This window comes from Triticum aestivum, chromosome 4D, assembly GCF_018294505.1.
Source record: "Triticum aestivum cultivar Chinese Spring chromosome 4D, IWGSC CS RefSeq v2.1, whole genome shotgun sequence".
In the NCBI taxonomy this organism is placed as follows: domain Eukaryota; kingdom Viridiplantae; phylum Streptophyta; class Magnoliopsida; order Poales; family Poaceae; genus Triticum; species Triticum aestivum.
Window position 1 is genome coordinate 292,116,039 of NC_057805.1, and position 10,733 is coordinate 292,126,771.

At 45.1% G+C, this 10,733-nt stretch overlaps 1 long non-coding RNA gene across 4 annotated transcripts; it reads left to right on the forward strand.

The window, feature by feature from the left end:
* Positions 1-4,581: 4,581 nt before the first annotated feature.
* Positions 4,582-7,768, forward strand: LOC123097500 (uncharacterized). 4 transcript variants are annotated; one of them, XR_006447337.1, is made up of 5 exons: positions 4,582-5,122; positions 5,312-5,382; positions 5,479-6,242; positions 6,325-6,367; positions 7,455-7,768. It is a non-coding gene; the product is annotated as an uncharacterized lncRNA (long non-coding RNA). The 4 variants fall into 4 exon arrangements; XR_006447339.1 differs by having other exon boundaries at positions 5,484-6,242; XR_006447340.1 differs by having other exon boundaries at positions 5,322-5,382; positions 5,484-6,242.
* Positions 7,769-10,733: the final 2,965 nt, after the last annotated feature.

Consider the following 10,733-nt stretch of genomic DNA (forward strand, 5'->3'; position numbering starts at 1 on the left):
GATCTTGGGCAGCGCTGGGGACCGGCAAGTCGCGAGTTCTTACCTCGAAGGCGTCATTCTGGCAAACCAAGATAAGGATAACTTCCTCGTGCCTTACTTTCCCGAGTAAGTCCTCCCCTCAACCGCCCCGTAACATATGAATTCTTAGATTTCGATCGTTTTTCTTTTAACATTCCGTGTTTTCTGCAGTGACACACATTGCACGCTCATCCTCCTAAGCCCCAAATATTCCATGGCCACGTATTTCGACCCGGACCGTCAGTCGAACGTAGACTACACAAATGTCAAGAAGGTTCTTGATGATGTTCTCCCCGGCTACGTCAAATCTGGAGGCACCTTCACCAGGCCTATTCGTAAGTACGGCAAGCACGTGTTCTCCCACAATACGACGTTCTGCTGCGTCAAGCAGCCGCCTGGCGGTCAGAAGGGTGCCTACTACGCCATCCATCACATGCGGGCGATCGTACGGGACCATCATCAACTACTGCTACCGAGTAGACTCAAAGATTGGGCCGCGAGCGTGTCGGCAATCCAGGACGCGGACATCAGACAAGAATTCTTTCGCATCCAGTCGGAGTTTGCGGAAATCATCCATCAAGATGTCCTTCGTACCTCGGGGCAGTTCTACCTCAGAAATCAACCGTCCAACAGTGACATCGACACAATCCTACAAATGCAGGCTGACAACGCCCGTTGTTTCATGACTCCCACGATAGACGGCGGCTTCATCCACGCTCCGGTCCCTTGAGTCGAGTCGAAAGCAGTGATGCTGTGTCTAGTTCTGAAACATCGATTGGCTCATGTTGTAATTAAACTTTAATGAACTTGTAGTATGTCTCTTTGGTTTCGAGAGTCCTTCAACTTAGATGTAATCGATGCTATTAATGTCTTGCTTTTCTCTTCCGATCGTTCTGTTGCATACTTATATATTGCTTATGTATTGTCTGTGAATTGGTACTAACGTTTCGTTTGGCTACTGCATAGCGATGCCGTGGTATGTCGTGTACAAGGGTAAGGTTCCCGGAGTCTACGACGACTGGGAGGAGTGTCGGAGACAGGTTCACCGATTCAGCGGTAACAGTTACAAAGGGTACGCCACTAGGGCCGAGGCCGAATCTAGATACGCCCGCTATCTAGCGGGAGAGGGGAGGGAGCGTTGGAGGAACCGGATGAAGACGAGTTTCATCGTGATGATGCTCATCGTGATGACCGCAACTCTCTTCTATGTGATGGTAGTTTAGATGATCGATATCGACTTGTAATGTGAAGACAAACTCGCGGTCTCGAGACTTGTAATATAATGTTCTATCTTTGTTCGGTCTTTTCAATTCGGAGACTAATATGATGAATTGTATTCGGAGACTAAAATGATGAATTGTATTCAGAGACTAATCTTCTATTGTATTCGATGAATCTGTTGTTGATGTGTGCTGTCTATATTTTGTCCAATTATACATTTTGTAACCTGTGCAAAAAACAGAAAATAAAATTAGTATGCCAAAGGATACTAATGGCGCATCACTAAACAGTGCGCCATTAGTATGCCGAAGTTACTAATGGCGCATCCTGTTGTTGTGCGCCATTAGTATGCCAAAGCACCTGGGTATACATGGCCCCCTGGGAGGCATACTAATGGCGCACTGTTGTATATACTAATGGCGCATCTGGGGTGCGCCATTAGTATACCAGATACTAATGGCGCACCAGTGGTGCGCCATTAGTAAAATATACTAATGGCGTGCTACTAATGGCGCACCACTAATGCGCCATTAATGGCCAAATTAGGTGCGCCATTAGTAGGCCTTTTCCTAGTAGTGTATAAACGGTTCAGATCTGAAATCATGGCACCCGGGCCCAAAGTGACAAGCATTAAGCATGGCAAAGTCATAGCAACATCAATCTTAGAACATAATGGATACTAGGGATCAAGCCCTAACAAAACTAACTCAATTACATGATGAATGTCATCCAAGTCCTCACCGACCAGCGAGCCAGCGAAGGAATTACTCACTCCCGGTGGGAGCATCATGGAATTGGCGATGGAGAAGGGTTGGTGATGACGAAGAACGAAGATCCCCCTCTCCGGAGCCCCAAACGGACTCCAGATTTGGCCTCCCGATGAAGAACAGGAGGTGACGGCGGCTCCGTCTCGTGGATCGCCATAATTCTTTCTCCCTGGTTTTTTTTGGAAAATAGGATTTTATACCGTCGATTTCAGGGTCTGCGGGGCCACCAGGTGGGGACAACCCACCTGGGCGCGCCAGGAGCCAGGAGAGGGGCGCGTCCTGGTGGGTTGTGCCCACCTAGGTGCCCCTCTCCGGTAGGTCTTGGCTCCAGAAACTCTTATTTATTATATAAAAATTCCTCGCAAAGTTTCATTCCATTCCGAAAACTTTGATTTCTGCACAAAAACAACACCATGGTAGTTCTGCTGAAAATAGCGTCAGTCCGCGGTTAGTTTCATTCAAATCATGCAAATTAGAGTCCAAAACAAGAGGAAAAGCGTTAGGAAAAGTAGATACGTTGGAGACGTATCAACTCCCCCAAGCTTAAACCTTTGCTTGTCCTCAAGCAATTCAGTTGATAAATTGAAAGTGAAAAAGAAAAACTTTTACGAACTCTTTTGCTCTTGTTTACATAAATAAGCTTAAACAACACCCGGGTTTTCAGCAAACATTATAACTAACCATGCCGACAATAACCCTTAAAGATTATAATGACTCATATCAATGACATAATTAGCTAGCGAGCAATAATAAGATATCTCAAACGGCAACACGTTGTCAAAACAACCATGATATAATATGACAATAGTGGTATCTCGCTAGCCCTTTCTGAGACCGCAAAACATAAATGCAGAGCACCTCCAAAGTTCAAGCAGCGGCTAAACATTGTAATTCATGGTAGAAAAGATCTAGTCATGATGCACCCAACATTAGCTACACATAATGCATAAGTCATGACAGTTGTGCTGTCAGGTTCTAGCACTTGTTTTAGAAGCTGATGACACAACATAAAAGTAAATAGATAGTCCCTTTGCAGAGGGAAGCAGTGATTTGCAGAGGTGCCAGAGCTCAAGTTTTTAAAACAGAGGTAAATGAAATTTTGAGACATGCACCCTTCTTATTCACTTCACGACTATCAGTTATCAATATCTTCCATGCTAAGCACGCTAATGGCGGTTCCCAAGCGATAAAAGTAAAGGTTTTGACTCAATTGGGAGTTTTTGTTTGATTATTTGAGAGATTAACTCTTTTTCAGTTTGCAGTTCGGGACTGGGCATCCCTATTACCGCCCTTTTCTCATGCGATGGCGAGTGAATAAACACTCGACCTGAGAATAACCCGCTTAGCATGGAAGATACCGACCACCTCGTGTCGTTCCATGAACGATCCAGGCACACAAAAAGAATATTTATTTAGAAGTTTTTAGACGTGGTACATGCAAATTTACTTAGGACGGCAGGGTAATACCGCATATAGGTAGGTATGGTGGACTCATCTGAAATAACTTTTGGGTTCAAGGTTTTTGATGTACAAACAAAATTCCCACTTAGTACACGCGAAGGCTAGAAATTAGGTTGAGAAGCGGCCAGCTAGAGAGCAACAACGGTCGTAAACATACATTATGCATAAGTAACATTGGACACTAGCATGAGTAGGATATGAACACCATGAACATAAATGTCATAGAGGGTATGTTGGTTTTGATTCAACTACATGCATGAACATGTGCCAAGTCAAGCCACTCGAACATTCAGAGGAGGATACCATATCATCATACTACATCACAATCATTTTAACGCAATGTTGATATCCAAGATAAATCATTATCCACTCCCAGCTACTTATGCATGGCATGAGAAACTATAATCTCTAATTGTCATTCCAAACATGTTTAATCATAATGGGTTGAATCATGGATACTAGGTTAAACATATTTACACAAACAGAACAAGTCAAGTTCATACCAGTTTCTCCCTGCCATGACCAGTTCATCGAATGTCGTCATTATTGCCTTTCACTTACACGACCGAACTATATGAAAATAATAATAGTGCAAGAGTGCCGTGGACTAAGCTGGAATCTGCAAACATTTTATTCAATAGGAGAAGACAAGGTAAAATGTGCTCTTTATTAGATCAACAGTTATTCATTTCATGGTGGTCTTCTCACTACACCACGGTAGAGCTTACATGACACACTTCTGTGGGCAAAGGTTCAGTAATCTCCACAAAATAACTGTCGGCGTAGCTTTTAAGTTTTATCTTCGGATCATATGTTGGCATAGGCACATTATTGTGGACACACTAAGTGTCGGCAACCACACAACGACAATGTATCTTTCAGTAATTGCTTAATAACATGTTATGTGTCGGCAGATGTCTGGGTTTTGATATTTTTTCAGTCGCCGTAGGTAGGTACTTAGCGACCTAACATGTGTCGGCGTACATAGGGTGTATGGACACGAACAAAGTGTCGGGGTAGGTGGACACGTGTCAATCCTTGGAAACTTGGCGCGGGATTTCGGCGCGGTTGGAAATTTTTCGGGTTTTTGTGCAAAATAACCTCCACCCCCGAGCAAACAATCCCCAAATCGAACAACTCCACGACCCTAACCCGTGCCCTGTCGCCGCCCACCTCGCGCTCGATCCACGGTCCGGACGCCATCGCCGCCGGCCTCGCGCTCGATCCAAAGTACGGCCGCCATCGCCGCCGGCCTCGCGCTCGACCCCGTCGTCAAGCCGTCGTCCCGGAGGTCGCACCCCCTCCCCCAAGCTCCACCCCACATCCACCCATCCTCGCACTCTGCCCCCTCTCCCCGAGATCGAGCCGCGGTCCTCGCACTCCACAATCCGACGGCCGTCCTCGTGTCCTCCTGACATCCAGCCGTCGTCCTCGCGAATCTCCATCCCTACTACCTCCGGGGCTCCATCATCGTGCTCCCGTTGCTGCCGGATCTGCTGCTATCGGGGCTCCATTGCCGGCCTCCCGCTGCTGCCGGACATGCTGATGCCAGGGATCCATCTCCAGGCTCATTACGCTGCTACCGGACCTGCTGCCGGGGCTCCATCTCCTTCGAGCTGTGCCCCTCCCGAATCCAGCCGTCCCCGTGCCTTGAGGTAAGCGTCAACTCCTCCTAAGTTTTCCTTTGCTGTACTGCTGCACTTAATTCATATGTCGTTGCTTGTGACAGTAGACAACCGGACAAGAATGTATTTCTGTTGCTTAATTGTTTTGTACTGCTATTTGCCTGAATAATGAATAATGATTGTTGCTTCACCGATGCAAAACTAACACTGTCGCACTAGCCAAATTCAGATACTTGGCAAATTTGATATTAATGGTGCATCATGGACAAAACGTGGTTGTCTAAGCCTAGGTACATCAATGTTTCCTTTTTCCCCAACTCATAACCGGTATAATTATGTCATGAACTGTTCTGATATCTCTGTTTGTGGTGATTGGATTGGTGTAGATCAGTTGACAACGAAGCTCGGGGACGTGATATGGCGCTCGGTGTAGGTGGCCATGGTGGACCTGAAGCTGGCTGAGATAAGCGATGGGGTCAGTGTTGTGCTCCTCCCGTTCTCATTAACCAAATAGTGCAGACTGTGGCTGTATGACTCGTGTATATATCCACTTGTACCACCAAAATCAAACTGATAGCAAGAACTTGATATAGTGCTAAGTTATAGTTCGTAAACAGATCCATATTAGTTTAGAGATCCGCACAACAAATTTATACATTCAGAATGACCACCAAAATCCAGCAGCACAATTAACTAGATTGGAAGAATTTATTTGATTAATATGTGCACATGAAACAACAAATTAACCCGTGTGAACTATCCACATCGGTCTGAGTTATGCTGAACTTTTTGATCTTTTTACTAACCACATCGGTGGTCTAAAAGAATTAATGAGTAGCAACACAGACTAAGAAATTGCTATTTATCTTATCTATGCTAAGAAACCGGAGACTGAATTTACCAACATGGAAGGATTCCTCAAGAGCACATCAGCACCTGAAGCTGCTGCTGTCGCAGCTCTGCAATTTTTCTTCTTTCCGGACGCCCGACAGCCCGAGCATGCAAGAGCAGCAGCACGAGCAGGCCGTGCTGTGCAACATCAGCAGAGCGCTCTCAGTGCAGCGGAACTACTCGGGCGTCTCTGATGACAGTATATTTGATACTGAAGTTGAAGATTGTAGCACGGCATTCGTACTAGTAATAATTACATGTAGGCCTATTTTTGAATGCCTATTTTTCAGTTGTTTTGGGAATCAGACCAAAGAGTAATGATTGGTGTTGTCTTGTTGCAGATCAAAGATGCCAAGAAGACAACTAATGTGCCAGGAGGTGCAGGTACTAACAGAAGTTGCCTCTACTTGTTGAAGCTTTAGATTTTTATTTCCTCTTTAAATAGATCATAGATGGTAACCTCAGCTTCATCCTCAATGGCTCGTGATATTGTAGTATCTCTTCATCTAATTTATACATTACAAGTAAACTGAATGTGTCAAGACAATGTACAAAGAAGTGCAACATAACTACATAAGGCCCAGCCACGTTTCCTCTATAGCATGTAAAGTTTAGTACAATCTACTACTGCCAGTTCTTAAATATTATTACAACCTACAACTCTTAGTATCTGACAAGCCCATTTCTTTATAAACTACTACTGCCTGTTCTTAAATATAACAAGCTACAACTACTACTATGAGTTGTTAACAAATAATATTGCTGATCAGGAATCCTATCTTATGGTATTTATTGCCAAGTTTGTAGGCATCATCTTATCCTTTATAACCTGTTGCAGACTCACATAGCTGCCATGTTAGCTTATTAACTTGCCACCAGTCCGAACTTTTAAGCTCCAGAATAGAATATTGTAATTCTAATGGTGTCGTGCGGCTCAATTAAGAAACGATTCTGCGGAAGCATATTGATAATCCATGTCCTGATCTTGGTCAAATATGTTACAAACTTGAAAATAGCCACATCCTAATTCTGCATCCTTTCCGCTTGTATTAGTTTAGTTTGTTTGTTGCCATACCAAGCTTATTTTTGAGAATGTGTTTTACTCGTCATAAGCATTTCTGTAGCATATATGCACAAGTAGATTTTCTGGGAATGCTCTTGCTAATAATTCTGGGACATGAAACCAAAAGGAACTCAAGTGTGTTGATCAAATGATGTTGACAAAAATAGCAGAACATTGTTTCCTGTGGTGATTGATTCCTGTGGAGAAGGAAGCCCGCAACACTACACTTCACTGCATAGGAACAAATATATTTGTGTGTATTCATGGTCATATAACAATGTTACTCTCACATGAACAATCAAGTATAAGCTAGCATGTGCCGCTCTAGCCTAACAATCTTCATATGAGCTTTGAACAACTTTTGGAATGATTGCACTTTCGTGACAAATTCATATGGAATATTTTCAGGTACTTAGCCACACCTAGCATTGGATGTGACGAGGACTTGGAGTGTTATGGAACACATATGGCTGTTTGCAGTATTTTGGACCAACCAACTTCAATCATTTCTTGAATCTTATGTGTGTTCTGGACCATTTGGTGCTTCAAGTGTTTTGGAGTAGAAACTTTGTGCTCATGTATGTGATTTATGTGTTTTGGACCATTGTTTGAATTAGTTCAGACTAGCAAATAGTGGCCCTTTGACTTGTGTGTTCTGGATGGTCAAACTATGCTTGTGAACCTGTGTGAATATATATTTATGTATGTTTGTGAACCTATCATCATTGTTGTCCAATATGTGTTCATCTTGATGTTGTTTGTTGATCGCATTTGACATTGTATATAGTATATGTATCAAATCATTGGTTTGGCTGTACACTACATTTCCAACAATTTATCTGCTGGTAAACAGATTCTTGCAGAGTAATTGTCAGCCATGGTTACTACCTAGCTAGACAGAATAAGTGTAGGCAATTTGTACGTACCTAGCTAGACAGAGTATGTGTCGTCCAAGGTATGTACCTATCTAGACAACATAAGTGTCGGCAAAGGTATAGATCTGTCCAAACAAAACAAGTGTCGGCAAAGGTATATACCTAGCAGGACAACTTATGTGTTGCCAAAAGTGGGGTCTATGTTCACACCCCGTCTGTCGCCGTAGCTAGGGTGTATGCCCACAAATCATGTGTCGGGGTAGGTAGTGTTGGGGAACGTAGGAGAAATTCAAAAAATTTCTACGCATCACCAAGATCAATTTATGGAGTAATCTAGCAACGAGGGGAAGGGGAGTGCATCTACATACCATTGTAGATCGCGATGCGGAAGCGTTGCAAGAACGTGGATGAAGGAGTCGTACTCGTAGCGATTCAGATCGCGGTTGATTCCGATCTAAGCACCGAAGAACGGTGCCTCCGCGTTCAACACACGTGCGCCCGGTGACGTCTCCCACGCCTTGATCCAGCAAGGAGAGAGGGAGAGGTTGGGGAAGACTCCATCCAGCAGCAGCACGACGGCGTGGTGGTGATGGAGGAGCGTGGCAATCCCGCAGGGCTTCGCCAAGCACCGCGGGAGAGGAGGAGGAGGGAGAGGGGTAGGGCTGCGCCGAAAGAGAGACGTTCTCCTGTTTTGGGCAGCCCCAAACCTCAACTATATATGGGGGGGGGGGCTGCGCCCCCTCTAGGGTTTCCACCCCAAGGGCTGGCGGCCAGCCCTAGATCCCATCTAGGGGGGCGGCCAAGGGGAGGAGAGGGGGGGGCGCCACTAGGGTGGGCCTTAAGGCCCATCTGGACCTAGGGTTTGCCCCCTCCCACTCTCCCATGCGCCTTGGGCCTTGGTGGGGGGGCGCACCAGCCCACCTGGGGCTGGTCCCCTCCCACACTTGGCCCACGCAGCCTTCTGGGGCTGGTGGCCCCACTTGGTGGACCCCCGGGACCCTCCCGGTGGTCCCGGTACATTACCGATATCACCCGAAACTTTTCCGGTGACCAAAACAGGACTTCCCATATATAAATCTTTACCTCCGGACCATTCCGGAACTCCTCGTGACGCCCGGGATCTCATCCGGGACTCCGAACAACATTAAATAACCACGTACATACTTTCCCTATAACCCTAGCGTCATCGAACCTTAAGTGTGTAGACCCTACGGGTTCGGGAACCATGCAGACATGACCGAGACGTTCTCCGGTCAATAACCAACAGCGGGATCTGGATACCCATGTTGGCTCCCACATGTTCCACGATGATCTCATCGGATGAACCACGATGTCGGGGATTCAATCAATCCCGTATGCAATTCCCTTTGTCTATCGGTATGTTACTTGCCCGAGATTCGATCGTCGGTATCCCGATACCTTGTTCAATCTCGTTACCGGCAAGTCTCTTTACTCGTTCCGTAACTCACATCATCCCGTGATCAACTCCTTGGTCACATTGTGCACATTATGATGATGTCCTACCGAGTGGGCCCAGAGATACCTCTCCGTTTACACGGAGTGACAAATCCCAGTCTCGATTCGTGCCAACCCAACAGACACTTTCGGAGATACCTGTAGTGCACCTTTATAGCCACCCAGTTACGTTGTGACGTTTGGTACACCCAAAGCATTCCTACGGTATCCGGGAGTTGCACAATCTCATGGTCTAAGGAAATGATACTTGACATTAGAAAAGCTCTGAGCAAACGAACTACACGATCTTGTGCTAGGCTTAGGATTGGGTCTTGTCCATCACATCATTCTCCTAATGATGTGATCCCGTTATCAACGACATCCAATGTCCATGGTCAGGAAACCGTAACCATCTATTGATCAACGAGCTAGTCAACTAGAGGCTTACTAGGGACATGGTGTTGTCTATGTATCCACACATGTATCTGAGTTTCCTATCAATACAATTCTAGCATGGATAATAAACGATTATCATGAACAAGGAAATATAATAATAACCTATTTATTATTGCCTCTAGGGCATATTTCCAACAGTCTCCCACTTGCACTAGAGTCAATAATCTAGTCCACATCACCATGTGATTAACACTCATAGGTCACATCACCATGTGACCAACATCCAAAGAGTTTACTAGAGTCAACAATCTAGTTCACATCACTATGTGATTAACACTCAATGAGTTCTGGTTTGATCATGTTATGCTTGTGAGAGAGGTTATTAGTCAACGGGTCTGAACCTTTCAGATCCGTGTGTGCTTTACGAATATCTATGTCATCTTGTGGATGCTACCACGCGCTATTTGGAGCCATTTCAAATAATTGCTCTACTATACGAATCCGGTTTACTACTCAGAGTCATCCGGATTAGTGTCAAAGTTCGCATCGACGTAACCCTTTACGACGAACTCCTTTTCACCTCCATAATCGAGAAAATTCCTTAGTCCACTAGATACTAAGGATAAGTTCGACCGCTGTCATGTGATCCATTCCCGGATCACTATTGTACCCCTTGACCAACTCATGGCAAGGCACACTTCATGTGCGGTACACAGCATAGCATACTGTAGAGCCTACGTCTAAAGCATAGGGGACGACCTTCGTCCTTTCTCTCTCTTCTGCTGTGGTCAGGTCTTGAGTCTTACTCAATACTCACACCTTGTAACACAGCCAAGAACTCCTTCTTTGCTGATCTATTTTGAACTCTTTCAAAATCATGTCAAGGTGTGCGTTCTTTGAAAGTATCATCAGGCGTCTTGATCTATCTCTATAGATCTTGATGCCCAATATGTAAGCAGCT